Source organism: Portunus trituberculatus, chromosome 48 (assembly GCF_017591435.1).
Source record: "Portunus trituberculatus isolate SZX2019 chromosome 48, ASM1759143v1, whole genome shotgun sequence".
In the NCBI taxonomy this organism is placed as follows: domain Eukaryota; kingdom Metazoa; phylum Arthropoda; class Malacostraca; order Decapoda; family Portunidae; genus Portunus; species Portunus trituberculatus.
The window spans coordinates 12,923,900-12,944,249 of NC_059302.1; positions in this window are offsets into that span (position 1 = coordinate 12,923,900).

Genomic DNA, 20,350 nt, shown 5'->3' on the forward strand with positions numbered 1-20,350 from the left:
TCGAGAAACGAAAGGAAGAAGAGATTAAAGACTGTGAAATGCCAAATGAAGAGAAATATATATGAAAATCAGATCTTTGAAAATAAAACATACTGAAGAGAGAGAGAGAGAGAGAGAGAGAGAGAGAGAGAGAGAGAGAGAGAGAGAGAGAGAGAGAGAGAGAGAGAGATTAAAGAAAACTAAAGTCAACATATGAGAAAGAAGGCAACGTGAATGTTCTTTAGATAACACACCACGGCAGCACAGGGAAGCAAGGCGGCGCGGTGTGACGGTGACGGCAACATGGTAAACGGATCACGTCGAACAGATCGCTTCCGCACAGTCGCCTCCCGCACCTCACTTGTTTCGTCGCGCCGTGGCCTTCTGGATGACGCGCCTATCCCCACGCCCACCCGCCACCACCGATAACACGACCTCCACCACCTGGCAACAACCGGGAGCCATTACAACTAAAGGGAATAATGTAGACAATACGAGAAAGCAAGAAATCCATCACCAACCAGTGCCACTTATCAATATGTAATTTACAAAGGTAACAATAGGAGGATGTTTTTTTTTTTTATCATTAGGAGCTGAGATACGGAAGTCACCACAACCAGTGTCACTATCGCTACTGCTACTACTACTACTACTACTACTACTACTACTACTACTGTTGTTGTTGTTGTTGTTGTTGTTGTTGTTGTTGTTGTTGTTGTTGTTGTTGTTGTTGTTGTTGTTGTTGCTGCTGCTGCTGCTGCTGCTGCTGCTGCTGCTACTACTACTACTACTACTACTACTACTACTACTACTACTACTACTACTACTACTACTGCACCAAAAGGCATTGATAATACGAGGTTGTTTTTATTCTTCACCATCTTATGTGAAAAAATCTAGATCATTGATATCACAACTTTAGTCTTTCACCACCAAATATGAGAAGAAACAGACCATCACCACCACCACCACTACCACCACCACCACCTCCAATAACAGCAACAACAACAACAACAACAACAACAACAACAATAACACTTCCTACACCACCGCCTTCTCGAGTCACTGATCAGACAGAGAAGGCACACGCTTTGGCAACATTTGGCGTGCTATCACTGCTGCTGGTGTACTGCGAAGCTGTAATGATAAGGCACATTACTGGGAAAGTTTTCGTTTTGTTGTGTGTGTGTGTGTGTGTGTGTGTGTGTGTGTGTGTGTGTGTGTGTGTGTGTGTGAGAGCAGGACACATAGTCTTAACATTTTTTTTCTCTCATCGGGCATTTTTACCAACGACACGGAGTTAATAAGTGGAGTTTTCACCTGTCTTTTTTTCCCCACTGACGATGTGGAATCCCTGTTGAAATCACAGTGGAGTCATGGAAGCGTTCTTGACAACCTGAGTAACTTCGACTAGAGCCTATTAGAAGTATCGGCTATTAAGACATTGTTAACCTTTGGGAATGTGATCGTAGGAAGGTTGTGGATGAGGAATTAATTGTAAGGATAGTCACGTTTCCACGTCTTAGCGCTACCTCATGTCGTTTCTTGCTCAGACACGTAGCTTGTCTATATTTGCGCATTCGTGTTTCGTTTTCTCTGACTAAAGGCGACAAAAGAAAAAAAAAAAATCGATTGAAGTGCCAATCCTCCAAAGGAAAAGAACCAAAAGGACTATTCAGAATATGAGAAGTATCATAACGCCTCACTTTCGAAAGAATTAAAGTCATAGGTAGGAAAAAATATAGAAGCAAATAAAGAGTTCCAGAGCATACCAGTGATAGGGATGAAAGACTGAGGATACTGGATGACTTTTGCATTAATTTATTTAGTTTATGTTGTTCTGTATTCTGAATAAACGTGAATTAGTTACAGCGCGCTATGTTACATGCAAGTGTTCAGCGCAGCAAAGTTGTGGTTGTGAACTTTGATTCCCCGCAGACCCAAACACCACAGTGCCGAGGTTAGGCAGTCCCATGTGCCACACCACCACACCGCCACACTGCCACTGTGACTGCCCCTTGAAGAAAAATGCCATCACACACACACACACACACACACACACACACACACACACACACACACACACACACACACACACACAGTCATCTCCATCATCATCATTATCTTCATCATTATCACCAACGTCATTACCCTCTTCATTATTGATCTGATTGTATGATATCTATTTTTTTTACTTCTCCCTTGAAGGAGCCCTTTCTCTCTCTCTCTCTCTCTCTCTCTCTCTCTCTCTCTCTCTCTCTCTCTCTCTCTCTCTCTCTCTCTCTCTCTCTCTCTCTCTCTCTCTCTCTCTCTAAGTTAAACACCATTTTATTCACTTTTAACAATGGAGGAACTGGAAAGGGAGAAATCACAATGAATGAAATAAACTATAGAAACCATATCTCTCATCAACACCGGCTATTTCCAAAACGTCACAGAAATGATCACCAGCGTCCTCAAGAGTATCTATCCCGTAAATAACTTAAAAATCATGTTAACTTGTCTCTCGAACCAGAACCCCGTGTCAAACATGTATCTAGAACCAGAAAAAAAAAAAACGCACCCTTAGAAACCCGTGTCACTTCAGCTAGATAGAGCCTCTGGAAAGAAGCCGAGATGAGGTGCGGCGCAGAAGTGTTTCAAAATATGTGTCTTATACCTATAACCACCTGAGTCCCTGAGCAGCGTGAAGGGTCCTGCTCGCTGCCCGCTGTGCCTGGTGGGGCGAGTTAGCTAATGGCCAGGTATAGAGGGGCGCCCGGTGCTTGCCTTGGTAATGGGGGGCGGGGAACGCATCGCCCTGCATGCTGACGGGGAACTAATGGCCATGGTGCTAACTGTGGCCCCTCACGAGACAGACAAAGAGAGAGAGAGAGAGAGAGAGAGAGAGAGAGAGAGAGAGAGAGAGAGAGAGAGAGAGAGAGAGAGAGAGAGAGAGAGAGAGAGAGAGAGAGAGAGAGAGACTGACTAACTGACTGTCTGACCGACTGACTTACTCACTCATTCACTCACTAATTTACACAACTTATACATAGACAAAAAGATAATATTCACACACACACACACACACACACACACACACACACACACACACACACACACACACACAGTGGTTAGCACACTCGGCTCACAATCGAAGAGGCCCAGGTTCGAATCCCGGGCGCGGCGAGGCAAATGGGCAACCCTTTTAATGTGTGGCCCCTGTTCACCTAGCATTAAGTAGTTACAGGATGTAACTCGAGGGGTTGTGGCCTCGCTCTCCCGGTGTGTGGAGTGTGTTGTGGTCTCAGTCCTACCCGAAGATCGGTCTATGAGCTCTGAGCTCGCTCCGTAATGGGGAAGACTGGCTGGGTGACCAGCAGGCGCCCGAGGTGAATTACACACACACACACACACACACACACACACACACACACACACACACACACACACACACTGTCTGAAACTGTGAATATTGCCCATAACTGTGCCTAAACAATTATTCTCTAGTATGGGTTTATCAATAATGCACACAGGAGGATGGTGAATTACATTGTTGTCAGTCAGTGAAAGACATGTTAGCAATGAATGACACCAAACACGCTGAGTAGCAGTTGTAGCAGGATTCACAGGTGAGTGTGGGTAGTGATGAGGTGGTGGTGCCCTGGCGTGGCCACTGATCAGTCACCCACGGCACCATTCAGCCACATTGTTTGCGTCAATCGTGTCCTGCTGTCCTTATGATACGAGTATATATATATATATATATATATATATATATATATATATATATATATATATATATATATATATATATATATATATATATATATATATATATATATTTATATATATATATATATATATATATATATATATATATATATATATATATATATATATATATATATATATATATATATATATATATATATATATATATATATATATATATATATATATATATATGTGTGTGTGTGTGTGTGTGTGTGTGTGTGTGTGTGGTGGCAGTGTTCAGTGCTTCACTTTGCCATTACTGCTGAGGGTCCGGGAGTCCTCAACCCTCGGCCCATAAACTCTCCCTCATATCCCCTCCACCACTCGCCACTGTCCACCCGCCACCACTCCACCGTCTCTCCCTCTGGCCCGGCGGGGGCGGCACGCACACCCTCAACATTAATGGTGTGGTGTAGCAGCGTTGGCGGGCCCCCATAATCAAGGGTGTGGCCCTACAGTGTTGATTTAGAAAATTAAGGCGGAATCATCAAGTTAATTGAAAGTTATCGTGTTGTGTGTGAGGCGGAGCCAGACCCTCTTGACATCGCTCAGTGGCGCTGGGTAACGTTCATGCCGCAGCGAGAAACCACCATGCATCAGGTTCTCGTATCTTGAGGCTAGTACAGCGTTGCACCTCCTTGCCATGCATATCAGCAAGCCAAGACGTGGATATCAGTAGTAGGAATGGGGCCATCCACGCCACACTCAGGAGTGCCAGACTGACGGTGTTGCCTCTCGTGTCAGATTGAATTGGTGTCGTCATCGCCAGGCACGCCCCGAGAGAGCTGTGCCATTACGAGTGTGTGGTGCTGCTCACCTCCAAGCAAACCCTCCATAACCAGCCACTCAAACCCCCCAAACCCTGGCGCGGCTACACACAGCACAGCTACCATTTACTTTAACATTATGTGCGTGGTTTTTCACATGCACATTTAGTTGAGATCATTCCATGGTGCATCATGCACTGACTAAGACCAACATAACACATTTACAAAGCGTCCACAAACCAAACAAAGCAAGTGGGTATGGAGAAGTACGTACATTGAACTACAAGTTATATCACTACACACACACACACACACACACACACACACACACACACACACACACACACACACACACACAAATTCACTGCAAGCAAACAAATCAGACTAGTTGAGAAGCAGAAGAAGGTTCACAGAGCTTCGCAGTAACTCAGCACTCTCTCTATCTTTTAGGCCTTGTAGTGAACCTAATTCCCCGTACAGACCCACAATAGTAACTGTAATACACATAAACACCTCGCTGGTTACCTGAGCTCCCATTCCTGAGGTTTCTTTAGGCATACACACAATTATCGACCGAGGGGCTGGGGAGAATAAGCATAAGAGTGGGCTACACGCAAAGTACCGATGTGTTTCTTGAAGGTACCAATAGTTCAAAGTGATGAGTATTAAAAAGAAGAACTTGAGGTGTACTATTGATATGGAAGAGAGAGAGAGAGAGAGAGAGAGAGAGAGAGAGAGAGAGATACCCCACCAACTTACCTACTCTTCCAGCTATATCCACCCATCTCATACCCTAAAGACACACACACACACTTACCCACCCATACTTGTTCACGCACTCACACATACACACACATTCACACACCAAATACAATGAATAACTGAACGACTGGCTGAAACAAACTGACTCCCCTGCTCGAGCCCTCCGCCGCCCGCCCCGCCCTGCCTGCCCTAGATAAAACGATACAAATTAGCCTCAATTACCTGGTATCGCTAAGCCCCCGTTACCTTCTTTCCGCACGCGAGCACCACCACCAACAGCAGCAGGAGGAGGAGGAGGAGGAGGAGGAGGAGGAGGAGGAGGAGGAGGAGGATGGGAGGGTGAGAGGGGGGAGGGTGGAGGGATGAGGGAAGGGGAGAGAGAGAGAGAGAGAGAGAGAGAGAGAGAGAGAGAGAGAGAGAGAGAGAGAGAGAGAGAGGGGTGGGTGGGGTGGGGGGAATGAGATAGGGAAGTATACTGGATAATTTCTGTGTGAGTAGCGAGAAAGTGTATATAATCTCTCTCTCTCTCTCTCTCTCTCTCTCTCTCTCTCTCTCAAGAAGCCATACTATTTTCAGACATTTCACAACATAACAACAACTTACTCATACACAAACTAAACCACGCATACAAAACAATACAGATATACACACTCATACACTGCGCACTCATCAGCCAATCAGCCTTCTTGTGTGTGTGTGTGTGTGTGTGTGTGTGTGATGGTGCAAATGCCCAGGGAATTCCAGTGTAATTATGAAGTGAAATGGTGCAGATGACACGTAGAGGCGGTTGGTTATGTACATATACAAACGGATGACTGGCTGGTGGCTGGTGACTGGTGGTGGGGAGAGAAACGAAACCACCACTCATCCCCACCACTCACACCACCACTCGTAACACTCCCTAGTCAGTCAAGAGGGATTCACATTGGTGTTTTTATTGCGACAGACTACCACAGCACACACAGACACCGAACACCACGACGCAACATACTTCACTACACACACAAAAAAATGCTTGATACATTAAAAAGGACAGCAACTACACCTTCTGCACTTCACTCACTCAAAGAACGAACTATGAGACATCCACACACAAAAGAAGGAATGGAACTTCATATGGCAACACCTCACATGACCAGCTGGCGCGGAATTCGAGAGTCTATTAAATGTCCACCCAAGTGACTTTATTTATGCCGCGATGGAGACCCGCCTCACCGCCTTCTACCTCCCTCCCTCTCCTGCCAGGCCTACCAAATCCAATCCCCCCCCCCCCGCCCCGTAACGCCAGCCGCCCGCCTATACCCACTGCATTGGCGACATGTGCCTGCCAATTACACACACACACACACAGAGAGAGAGAGAGAGAGAGAGAGAGAGAGAGAGAGAGAGAGAGAGACGCACATACACATAAGTCACAATTAAACTAAGTAGACACAACAAGGAACGCTCTAGAGAGAGAGAGAGAGAGAGAGAGAGAGAGAGAGAGAGAGAGAGAGAATTAAGACAACAAAAAGCGATAAAGGTATCAAAAGGTCAGTCCTTCTATCCCTTCCTCCCTCCCTCCCTTTTCCTCTCCCCTTGACTCCCCTCTATCCCTCCCCTGCACTCCCTCACCCTCCCCTTAGCCACTTCATAATGGGCTCATCGAGGCGGGGAGCTTCACCTAATGGCCAGATAATGGTAGATGGGAGTTTGGGAGGGGAACAAGTCGCTGTGAAATGAGTGAGTTATCTGAGGCGGCGGAGGTGGCGGTGGTGGTGGTGGTGGTGGCGGTGATGGTGGTGGTGGTGAAAGGTGTGAGGAGGAAGCTGTAGTAAGGGATTGCGAAGGGTTGTGGTGGTGTTGTGAAGGTTGTGGTGGGGTTGTGAAGGTTGTGTTGGTGTTGTGAAGGTTGTGGTGGTGTTGTGAAGGTTGTGTTGGTGTTGTGAAGGTTGTGGTGGGGTTGTGAAGGTTGTGGTGGTGTTGTGAAGGTTGTGGTGGTGTTGTGAAGGTTGTGGTGGTGTTGTGAAGGTTGTGGTGGGGTTGTGAAGGTTGTGGTGGTGTTGTGAAGGTTGTGTTGGTGTTGTGAAGGTTGTGTTGGTGTTGTGAAGGTTGTGGTGGGGTTGTGAAGGTTGTGGTGGTGTTGTGAAGGTTGTGGTGGTGTTGTGAAGGTTATGGCGGAATTGTGAAGGCTTTTGGCTGGTGTTGTTAAAGATTGTGGTGTTATTGTGAAGAAAGGATTTTGATGGTTTGTGATGGTGTTGTGAAGGACTGTAAAGAATTATGGTTGTAGTGGTGGTTGTGGTGTGCACGGTGTTGCGAGGAGGGAATTGTGAAGGTCCTGCTAAGGGTTTGTGGTGGTGTTGTGTTTTGTGGTGGTGGTGGTGCTGTAGATATGTTATGAGGAAACGTTTCTAGGTGTGGAGTGGAGAGATTAACCCTGGGTGTGCTGGGGGTGTTATACAATTACGAAGGATTGAAGGGGGATTTCAAACAGCAACAGACCTTTAATCCTTTCAGTACCATGCCACCTTTTCATATTCACTCTGGTTACTATTTGGTGATTTTGTACAGCTTCAGAAACTTATGTGAGGATTGATATAGTAAAATCTCTGGCCATTTATCTTCCGACCTCCATAGACCCTTCCAAATGTAAATAGAATCGTTTAATCACATAGAATAATTAAGGTAGAAATGTGTCTCAGTATCGAAGGGGTTGATTCCTTCCTTGACTTAAATTTTACAACACAATTACACTCCGCTACAATAAACCACTATTAAAAAAAAAAAAACAGTAGAGAGGGAACGGTCAGTCCACAGTTGTAGTATTAGTGACAATTTCCTTACAGTTTAAAAGAAGGAAAGATATAATGTGAGACTCTGACACTTACAGAATGACCACAATATAAAAACAAGACAGACAAGACAAACCTTCCTACGCGTACTATCGTGACTTTATGAGACTAAAAAAGGTGGAACAAGAAAAGTAATGAATGAGAAAGAAAAAAAGAAAAAAAAAATGGAAGACAAGAAGAAAGAAGAAAGAGAAGATAGAAATACTGAGGAAAAAAGAAAACAAAAGTGATGAATGAGATAAAAAAAGATGAAAAAAGAAAGAAGAAAGTAAGACAAAAAAAAAGAAGGAAGAGAAAAGGGAAATAATCAGTACCAACGAAGCTTTTGTTTTAAGGAAGAAACTAAAGGAGACGTTACGAACAAGAAAACAAGGATGATAAAAATAATGAGGTGATAAATGAGGAAAAAAAAAAAACAAGAGAAAGGAAGAAAAGAAAATGAAAACATTCACCACCAACGCAGCTTTTCTCTTAAGGAAGAAAGAAAACAAGGACACAAAAAAAAAAAAAAAAAAAAACAAGAGTAAAGAACGAAGTGAAAATAAAAATACTCAACTTTTGTTTAAGGGAGAAACAAGAAAACAAGTGATGAATGAGAAAACAAAGAAAAAAGACTAAAAAGGAAGTCAAGAAGAAAGAAAGAAAAGAAAGTAGAAGTAGTAAACACCAACGCATATTTTGTTTTAAGGAAGAGCAGTTCTGGAAGATAAGACTCACGTGCTTGGTATGGAGGTGGGAAAAGATAAGTGCGTGCGTGGTTAGGTTATCATTATATTCTCAAGGAACACTGCGCTGGGACTTCCTCTCAGCAGCTGCTCCGGAAGTGTTGATCGTATACAGCACAGATAACAAGACTTACACTTCACATTTCACCAAGAGGAGTGTAGTTGCGTCATTACTTCAAGTGTTAAACTAGAAAAATGTCCTGGTCTACACGTACACATGAACACACACAATTTTTCTTTCTTAAGTGATGGTTATGTAATCTATTTTTCATCTTCATGTTTTATATTTTCGTTTTTCCTTGTAAACATTCAGCCCCAAATGTGCTCTTACTGCAAGTGTCAGGCTCACAAATCCCTCGTTTGTCTTACACGCAAACACAACAGTACACACGAATCTTTTACAGTGAGGGTCGTTTCATTCCTTTCTTCTCATTTCCTCTTTTATTCCTTCATACTTATCAAAAGAATAGTCAGTTGTCAAGCTAACCAACTTCTCTCTCTCTCTCTCTCTCTCTCTCTCTCTCTCTCTCTCTCTCTCTCTCTCTCTCTCTCTCTCTAAACAAAGACGAAAAATGCACATGAATCCTTTATAGCAATGACAACTTCTTCATAATCCAGTGAAGGTGGTAAACAAATCTCAAGCTGACTCAGGAATACTTTATTTCTCTTACGTTTTGACTACATCTGTCCACCACCTTCACTGCTTACCTGTCCATATAATCGTATCTTCATAATCTATTATTTTATTTATTTCCAGCAACTATACACTGACATTTTTCCTTAATTTTCCTAACCTTCAGCTTTATTCCCGGCTTTTCATGCACGCAGACGTAAAAGTACACACGAACATGTTTAGCTTCTTCTTTTCTTTTGTTTCTATACATAAACATTCCTTAAAAGTGTCTCTAAACATCGTCTTACTTCCTTGGACATGGAGACTGTGCTACGTGTGGCCCTGTTTTATCTTTGTTATGGCTTCCAAACTGTTAATCTCTTTTTGGTTCGTAGTTTAAATTTTTTCTCCTATTTTTCCTTAACCTAAAATAATCTTACATAAAAGCCAAACCAGATCTTTGTTGTCTCCCGTTTCTGTAGATTTGTTTTATTTTTGTCTTTCTTTTTTTTACGTAACCAAACACAGATGAATTTGTACTTTATTCCAGTGTCATAGTTCCGTTTGAACTTTTCTCATTTTTTCTTCTCAAATACCAAATTGTTGTTGTTGTTGTTGTTGTTGTTGTTGTTGTTGTTGTTGTTGTTGTTGTTGTTGTTGTTGTTGTTGTTGTTGTTGTTGTTGTTGTTGTTGTTGTTGTTGTTTCTTTCTTTCTTTCTTTCTTTCTTTCTTTTTTTCTTCTCCTTTTCCTTGTTGTTGTTGTTGTTGTTGTTGTTCTTTTTCTTCTTCTTTATTTCTTCGTCTTCCTTCTTCTTTTACAGGGATTGTTACGTATAGGGTTGCCGGCTCTTGTTTTCTTTATTTTTTCTTCTCAGCAACCAAACTAACCAGACCTAACTTAATCAAACCGAACCTCTACTCTCTCCCAGCTATGTAGTTTGAGCTTGATTTTCTCCTCTCCCCAACATCCCTTTATTTTTTTTTTACTCTCTAGCTTCTTCTAATATAATATACTTGACCTTAACCTTACAAAACCTTCACTAACCTAACCTAACCTAACAAAACCTTCACTAACCTAACCTAACCTAACCTAACCTTTCAAAACCTTCACTAACTTTCTACTCTTTTCGTAATTCGTACAGCCATACACTTCACTATTTTTTTTTTTTCATGGCTACAGAGAATGCTTACTTTTTTTTTATTTTCCTTTCCTTTTGCTTTTTTCCTCGCAAACCATAGTGAAGGTCATATAGGCAGCCTTGAAAATGTAAATAGTTTCCACAGTTACGCTCTCTAACGGGAAAAGCTGAAAGATGATGATGATGATGATGATGGTAAAGAAAAGGAAGAAGGAGAAGGAGAAAACAAGAGCCGTCAACCTTACACGTAAAAATTCCTGTAAAAGAAGAAGGAAGACGAAGAAATAAAGAAGAAGAAGAAGAAGAAGAAGAAGAAGAAGAAGAAGAAAAAGATGAAGAAGAAGAAGAAGAAAAAGAAGAAGAACAAGAACAAGAACAAGAAGAAGAAGAAGAAGAAGAAAAACAAGAAGAAGAAGAAGAAAAGAAGAAGAACAAGAACAAGAGGAACAAGAACAAGAACAAGAAGGAAAAAGAAGAAGAAATAAATAAATAAAGAAACAACAACAACAACAACAACAACAACAACAACAACAACAGCAGCAGCAGCAACAACAACAACAAAAGCCAGGTAAAACGTTTAAGAGCAAGAGTAATGATATGACCACGAATAAGAAGAGCAACAGGAAGAGAAGAATAAAGAATGAGCAGATCGATGGAGAGCAAGAATAGACACAAAAACCCATGAAATATTGAAATACGTGGAAAAGGAGGAATTAGAGAGAGAGAGAGAGAGAGAGAGAGAGAGAGAGAGAGAGAGAGAGAGAGAGAGAGAGAAAGAAAGAGTTGATTTATGACCGGTGTGACAAATGATAATGGCTCTTTGAGGTTATATTGATCACACAACCTCGCCCCTACCCTGCCTTGCCACGCCCTCACACACACACACACACACACACACACACACACACACACACACACACACACACACACACACACACACACACACACACACACACAGAGACACACAGAGAGAGAGAGAGAGAGAGAGAGAGAGAGAGAGAGAGAGAGAGAGAGAGAGAGAGAGAGAGAGAGAGAGAGAGAGAGAGAGCTTTCCTTGTCTTGTTCGTTTTGCAATAGAAAGCTCTCTACTTGCAACCATTTCAAGGCCCTTACAGACATACGTTTGAATGAAATACTGAAATAGATTATTGTCATTATTGTTGTTGTTGTTGTTTTTATTATTATTATTATTATTATTATTATTATTATTATTATTATTATTATTATTATTATTATTATTATTATTATTATTATTTATTATCATCATCATTGTTGTTGTAGTAGTTGTTATTGTTGTTGTTGTTGTCACCGTCGCTGTTCTCATTGTTGTCGTTGTTGTTGTTGTTGTTGTTGTTGATGATGATGTTGCTGCTGTTGTTCTTGTTTTTGTCGTTGTTGTCATTGTTGTTGTTGTTGTTGCTATTGTTGTTGTTGTTGTTGCTCCTGCTGCTGCTGTTACTATTGCTACTGGCGGTGGTGTTGTTGGCAGGGGTGGTGGTGGTGGTGGTGGTGTTATCGGTGTTGTCGTGGACGCCGTAGTGATGGCGGGAGTGGCGCGTCATGGCTGGCCAACGCGGCGCTATTTATGGCGGATGAATATCTCATTTAAATAGATAGACGTGTCAGCGTGGTGGCCGCTCAGCGAGTGACGGGCGTGTACTGTGTAATTAGTGGCGCGCTCACACCATGCATGTAGTCGCTAAATTAAGGTGCAATTGTGTTACCTGGTGGAAATATTGTTGGTTGGCACTGTTCATTTGACCTCTCACGGCAGATGTTCTTTCCTAAATCACCTACACATTTTGAAATACTTTATATTTATTTCTTCCTTTGAAGTTAAGAAATAATTGTTAGTATCTGAAAATATTGTTGGCTTGGTATTGTTCGTTCGTCATCCAGTGCCAAATATTCTTTTCTAATTCACCAATAACTTTTAGACACTATTTCTTTCTAGTCTTAACGTTTGTAGCAGCTGAAGGCTCAATTGTCTTATTTCTTGGTGACAATATCGTTGGGCAGTGTTACTTATTCTTTCCCATAGTCACCAACAACTTTTAGATATTTTATGTTCATTTCTTACTGTAGTCTTAACGTATGTAACAAATAAAGGCGCAACTGTGGTACTTGTTCGATATATGGTTGGTTTGGCACTGCTCGTCTATCCTTCAAGGCCAGATATTCTTTCCTATTTCACCAATGACTTTTAAACACTATTTTATTCAACAGTCTTAAGGTATTTAACAGCTAAATGAAGACGCCATTATGTTGCCTGTTGGGAATATTGCCGTCTTGCAACTATTTATTTTTCCTGCAGTGCTATATATTACTTAGCTTAAACCCTGAGTACCATGACGCGATTTCTTATTCATTCTGCTAAGTATTTGGTGATTTTACACAGTTTTAGTTAGGAACTTATGCGTGGAAGTGAAATAGTGAAGATTGTGCCCATCAATCTTCTGACCTCCATAGACCCTTCTTAATGTCAATAAAATGGTCTAATCGTACACAAATTTCAAGGTAAAAATGTGTTCCAGTATTGAAGGGGTTACTCATAACTCTCAGCTATTATCCTTTTTACTGCAGTCTTAACATGTGTAGATGCTAGATTACGGCGGAATTGTGTTATCTCGTCCAGTTATAATTAGGTGATCACTGCTCGTTAGCCTCCTCAAATACCACACCATCTGTAATTGTTAAATGTTGTTTATTTTTACCAGTCTCGAGAGTCCTCTGGCAAAGAAGATGAGATTTAACCTCCTATAATCTCCCTGTGTGTGTGTGTGTGTGTGTGTGTGTGTGTGTGTGTGTGTGTGTGTGTGTGTGTGTGTGTGTGTGCAAGTAATGTGTATTTGTGTGTTAACAAAACAACATCATTGCTTTAAGAGGTTTGACACACTTCCTTACCTCTCAGGGCCTTCCTTTCCCTTAATGTCTCCTATCTCGCCTACACATACCTTTGTCCCCCCTCCCCCGTCCTACCTCCCTTAATTTCCTAACACTCCACCTCCCACGCCTGACACCTTTCCTTCCATATCCATCCTTCACCCCTACACTCCTTCGCTTCTCACTCCTCTCCCCGCTTACCTTTTCTATCAGTCCACCTCTTTTTCATCCACAGATCCTTGTTCTCTTCCTCTTCTTTCCCTTTCCGCTGATACAAACCCACACTCTCTTATAGTCTGCTACGTAATTCAGTATTCCAGCTTATCTACATACGCATTCTGGCCTTTCTTGTCTCTAGATTCAATTACTATAATGATATTTTCCTTACCTCACTCTCTCTTTCACAACATTCCTTCTCACAATGATACCCGTAATGTTTCTATCCTTTCTCCTGTGCTAATTTTCTCTTCCCGTCAGTTTCCTACACCTGCTTCCTCACTCCACATAATCTGATAGTCCTTAATGTATGTGAACTTCTTTTATTCTACTATGTATATGTTCTTTTGGGATAGTTTTTGCTGTCTTTACTCTTATTTATCCTACCCCTCTTTTAGTCTGTTCCCGGTAAGATCATTTCTCCTCACTTTACTTTTTCTTCAGTGTCTTCCTCTGTTACACTCATCACCCGAATGTCTTCTGTGTATCCAGTGGCTGGCCAGAGACTGCAAAAAGGGATCCAGTCACGTTTCCCAGTTTTGTTCCTAGAATGTCTTGATAATACTCATGGAATATTTCTGTTGATGGGAGAGTGGAGACACAGAATTAGGTGGATAGATGGATAGATAGTTAGACAGTTTGATAGGTAGGGAAGATGAATAGATAGCTAAATAGATAAATAAGTAGGTAATATATAGAGATATGAATGGTTAGCAAGATGGGTAGATAGATAGATAGATAGATAAGTAGGTAGATTAATAGATAGATGGATAGGTAAATCGATAGGTAGATAGGTAGATAGCTAGCTAGCTAGCTAGATAGATAGATAGAAGGATAGATAGATATATAGATAGATAAATAAATAAATAAATAAATAAACCACTGACTATGATATTAAAAATCCACCAAACTTTCACTAAACACACAAACGCGGACGAAAGAAAAATTCCCACAGTTGACAGCTCATCATCTAATTAGAGCAGGAAGCAAGTGGGTACAAGGGAGCACTTACCTGTGATGAGCGGCGGCCACAGGTGTGCTGGGAAGATGAGGGCGGGCACACACTTACCTTCTTAGCGGCTTAAAGGTCTTAGTGGCACGTCCTCCTCCCTCGTCCTTCATTCCTGGTCAGGTCAGGTCTCTTAGCAGCCCAGGTGAGCCTAAGCCCTTAATTAAGAAAACACACACACACACACACACACACACACACACACACACACACACACACACACACACACACACACACACACACACACACACACACACCGCGTAGTGTATTGGTTAGCATGCTCGACTCACAGTCGAGAGGGCCAGGTTCGAGTCCCGGTAAGTGGCGAAGCAAATGGGCAAGCCTCTTAATGTGTGGCCCCTGTTCACCTAGCAGTAAATAGGTACGGGATGTAACTCGAGGGGTTGTGGCCTCGCTTTCCTGGTGTGTGTTGTGTGTTGATGTGGTCTCAGTCCTACCCGAAGATCGGTCTATGAGCTCTGAGCTCGCTCCGTAATGGGGAAGACTGGCTGGGGGACCAACAGACGGCCGAGGTGAATTACACACACACACACACACACACACACACGCCCGGTAGCTCAGTGGTTAGAGCGCTGGCTTCACAAGCCAGAGGACCAGGGTTCGATTCCCCGGCCGGGTGGAGATATTTGGGTGTGTCTCCTTTCACGTGTAGCCCCTGTTCACCTAGCAGTGAGTAGGTACAGTACGTGATGTAAATCGAGGAATTGTGACCTTGTTGTCCCGGTGTGTGGTGTGTGCCTGGTCTCAGGCCTTTCCGAAGATCGGAAATAATGAGTTCTGAGCTCGTTCCGTAGGGTAACGTCTGGCTGTCTCGTCAGAGATTGCAGCAGATCAAACAGTGAAACACACACACACACACACACAAAGGAATGATAAGTTCCATATTGACCTCTCTCTCTCTCTCTCTCTCTCTCTCTCTCTCTCTCTCTCTCTCTCTCTCTCTCTCTGATGCGGTGCCCCTCTTTTATGACGGGTACTTGAGACTTGCCTCGCCGCACATGCTCCGTCCCATTCAGCCCCGCCTTAGTCAGCTGGTCTTAGAGGGTAAATCCAGAAGGACAATGAATCACAAGGGCCGCCGTCACGCTTCCTTTCTCCAGCCTGTTTGTTTTTACCCTGAACCTTCCACTGTGAGCTTCGAAGAGACGAGAATCTGTCTGATCCCCCGTGTTGTGATTGGGAAATTGCGTCTGCGGCAATGTAGCAACTTTGATGTGTGACTTACGGATGGGTTAGTGTTAATTGTTCTTTCCATTGCCTCTTCCTTCTGTCCTCCTGATACCCTTGTACAGTTGCGTAAGAGGAAAGGAGATGCCGCCGTGGTGCAGTGGAACCATGTACTTTGGGGTCCGAGTGGTCTCCAAGCCCACGGGTTCGAATCCTGTCCACGGTCCGAGTGTTGGTTGGGCTTCCTCACTCGGGGCAACGGTTTCATAGCGGGTGGGCTTTGAGATAGGAGGTACCCCAAAAAGTATCACCTTTAGCCCATAAATTCCCGTGAAAAGCCCACATGGTATAAATAAAAAGAAGTACAATATATCCGTTGAACACTCATTAAATTAAGCAGTTAACTATGTGTACACGAGTCATCTGTTTTCAATGAAGCACAGACGATTCTTTCATCATACTAAGCCATGTCTCTTTCAGTAAAATGGATAAAAAGGCAAATAAGTAGATGAAAATGTAAAAAGAATAAGGAAAAAGCGATGAAATAACAGAATGAATTATTGAAATGAAGCAAATGACAACTGTTCATATATGTTGTAGAAATAATACTGGCGAAAAAAAAAAAAAGTTGAAAATCTTGCAGTGCGCGCCTCTGATCACTGTCCACTGGCCAAACTAAACGATTGCCTGACGTCGGCAGTCTTGCGCGAAAGATTACCGTGTCTCGATATTGAAGTATTTATTTTTTCTATAGCAGCAGCAGCAGTGGTGATGGTAGTAGTAGTAGTAGTAGTAGTAGTAGTAGTAGTAGTAGTAGTAGGAGGAGGAGGAGGAGGAGGAGGAGGAGGAGTAGTAGTAGTAGTAGTAGTAGTAGTAGTAGTAGTAGTAGTAGTAGTAGTAGTAGTAGTAGTAGTAGGAGGAGGAGGAGGAGGAGGAGGAAGAGGAGGAGGAGGAGGAGGGAGGAGGAGGAGGAGGAGGAGGAGGAGGAGGAGGAGGAGGAGGAAGAGGAGGAGGAATAGGAGGAGTGGCAGTAAATACAAGAAAAATATGAGTGTGATCCTGAAGTGAAGAAATTCTCAGTGGAAGTTGTGAAGATAAGATACTGATGCGAGAGGAGAAAGAGGGAGAGGAAGAGAAGAAAGAGGAAGCGGATGAGGAGGAAGAAGAGGAGGAAGATGAGGAAGAAAATAAGAAAGGCATATAGTGTTATCTCATATCCTGAAGTGCTTACCTTCATTCCCACAAGTCTTAAGCATTCGTTTACTGGCATCTTTAATTTCTGTCATATCTCCGAGCATTGCGTGTATAATACGTGCACACACACACACACACACACACACACACACACACACACACACACACACACACACACACACACACACACACACACACACACACACACGTATTACCTCATTTATTCCTATTATTTTCCCGTTGTATTGTTTTATTTACATTTCACACAACCTGGAATCACACCACCCCCTACCAATACCTCCGCCCTCCAGCACACAGGAACAAAGGGCGAGGGATGACAAGGGTGGCCGCTGCCCCTCCCTTAATCCTCACACCTGCCCCGCGGACCCACGCCTCGCCGCCACGCAGGACTCGGGGTATCAGGCAGCTCTTCTTGACTTTATTGTCGGGATATGGAATGTGTTTGCTTTAATGGTTCTTGACTTTGTGTGTGTGTTGAGGGTGTGTGTATGTTGTTTCTTCTCTCTCTGTCTGTCTGTCTGTCTATATCTCTGTCTGTCTGTCTGTCTGTCTGTCTGTCTGTCTGTCTGTCTGTCTGTCTGTCTGTCTCTCTCTCTCTCTCTCTCTCTCTCTCTCTCTCTCTCTCTCTCTCTCTCTCTCTCTCTCTCTCTCTCTCTCTCTCTCTCTCTCTCTCTCTCTCTCTCTCTCTCTCTCAAATCTATGGAGGTCAGAATATAATGGCCAGTTTTCAGTATTTTAATTCCACACATGAGTTTCTGAAGTTGTATAAAATCACCAAATAGTAAGCAGAATGAATATGCAAAACGCGTCACGGTACTGAAATGGTTAAGGCATTATCTTACAAACTGGAAGATCAGGCCAGAGATGATCACCCTATCCGAGTATTTTCCCAAGAGTTTTTGACGGCAGGTGGTGGTGCCTGGAAATTCCTTTGGTCAATCTTCCCTCTAACGCTTTTAACCTCTTCAGTACCATGACACGTTTCCATATTCATTCTGGTTACTATTTGGTAATTCTATACATCTTCAGAAACTTATGTGGGGGATTAAAATAGTGAAGACTCTGGCCATTAATCTTCTGACATACGTACAGTGCACAGACCCTTCCTAATGTAAATAAAATCGTCTAATCACACCCAAACTCATGGTAAAAATGCGTCCCAGTACTGAAGGAGTTAACGCTGGATAGTATAGCGTCATTCGTAGTCTCCTGTTCGTCAGATGCTTATTAGTACTGAGGTCGTATTTATTGTGACTAGCGGAGTAGGAGTAAAGGCAGCATTTTTTTTTTTTTTATGCAAGAGAGGAAACTGGCTAAAGGCAACAAAAGATAAAAAAAAAAAAAAATGGCACACTTGAATGCCATCTCCCTAAAGATCAAAAAGATTTAGCCAAGTGTTTGAGATTTTCAAATGTCTTGAAACCTTCCTCTTAAAAGGTAAAAAAAATGTATCCTGGGTGAAGTGGTGGTTTAGTGGTCTAGTGTGATGTGTGAAATTTACCGATGAATAGCCGTCTTGGAGTTGTCTTCGCGTCTTTTGTTGTGTACTGCTGGACTGTATTAGCATGATTTTGAATACAGGTGTTGGAATGTCGATTATAGAGCACAAAAGATTACACACACACACACACACACACACACACACACACACACACACACACACACACCGGTAGCTCAGTGGTTAAAGCGCTGGCTTCACAAGCCAGATGACCAGGGTTCGATTCCCCGGCCGGGTGGAGATATTTGGGTGTCTCTCCTTTCACGTGTAGCCCCTGTTCACCTAGCAGTGAGTAGGTACGGGATGTAAATTGAGGAGTTGTGACCTTGTTGTCCCGGTGTGTGGTGTGTGCCTGGTCTCAGGCCTATCCGAAGATCGGAAACAATGAGCTCTGAGCTCGTTCCTTAGGGTAACGTCTGGCTGTCTCGTCAGAGACTGCAGCAGATCAAACAGTGAATTACACACACACCGCGTAGTGTAGTGGTTAGCACGCTCGACTCACAATCGAGAGGGCCGGATTCGAGTCCCGGGACGGCGAGGCAAATGGGCAAGCCTCTTAATGTGTGGCCCCTGTTCACCTAGCAGTAAATAGGTACGGGGTGTAACTCGAGGGGTTGTGGCCTCGCTTTCCCGGTGTGTGGAGTGTGTTGTGGTCTCAGTCCTACCCGAAGATCGGTCTATGAGCTCTGAGCTCGCTCCGTAATGGGAAAGACTGGCTGGGTGACCAACAGGCGACCGAGGTGAACACACACACACACACACACACACACACACACACACACGGAAACAAAAACAAAACACCCTATCTCTTATTACAGTACCCTTACATACATACATACATACCTATGGACTGTATGAGCAAAACTTGGGATAGAGTATACAGATGATGGAAGGGCGAATATAAACATACAGAAAACACCAGGTCCCAGTCCATCACTCTTACAAATACACCTTAGGATTGTATGACAATAACTTGGGATATAAATGGAAAGTTAGATAGACATACATGATACACTAGCTTCCAGTACTCAAATATACCTCAGGACTGTATGACCATAACTTACAGTGGAACCATGCGTGCTTTGGGGTCCGAGGGGTCTCCAAGCGCACGGGTTCGAATCCTGTCCACGGTCCGAGTGTAGGTTGGGCTTCCTCACTCGGGGCAACGGTTTCATAGCGGGTGGGCTTTGAGATAGGAGGTACCCCCAAAAATATCTCCTTTAGCTCATAAATTCCCGTGAAAAGTCCACATGGTATAAATAACAAAAAATAAAAAAACTTAGGATACAGATGATGAAAGGTTGAATGTTTGTAGAGTTCTTTCTTACACAGACACACATGATACATAAGTCCTCACACCATCATCTCCCACACCATCAGCTCCCTTCTCACCACTCTCATACAGTTGTCTGTTTGTGTAAGAGAGGATTTGGTGAAAGTAAAAACCCGCCTCATGTGTGTAAGTAATGTTAGAAATTCACCAAAATAATGGAAGTAAAGTAAGAAACACACACACACACACACACACACACACACACACACACACACACACACACACACAGAGAGAGAGAGAGAGAGAGAGAGAGAGAGAGAGAGAGAGAGAGAGAGAGAGAGAGAGAGAGAGAGAGAGAGAGAGAGAGAGAGAGAGAGAATCTTAATAATTCTTCTCCTATCTTCTAATATTTCCATCTGAACAAAGAGTGTCTAGTAAATAATAATTTAAAATCACAGAACACGACAAAAAATATCGAAGGTCATATTGCTCA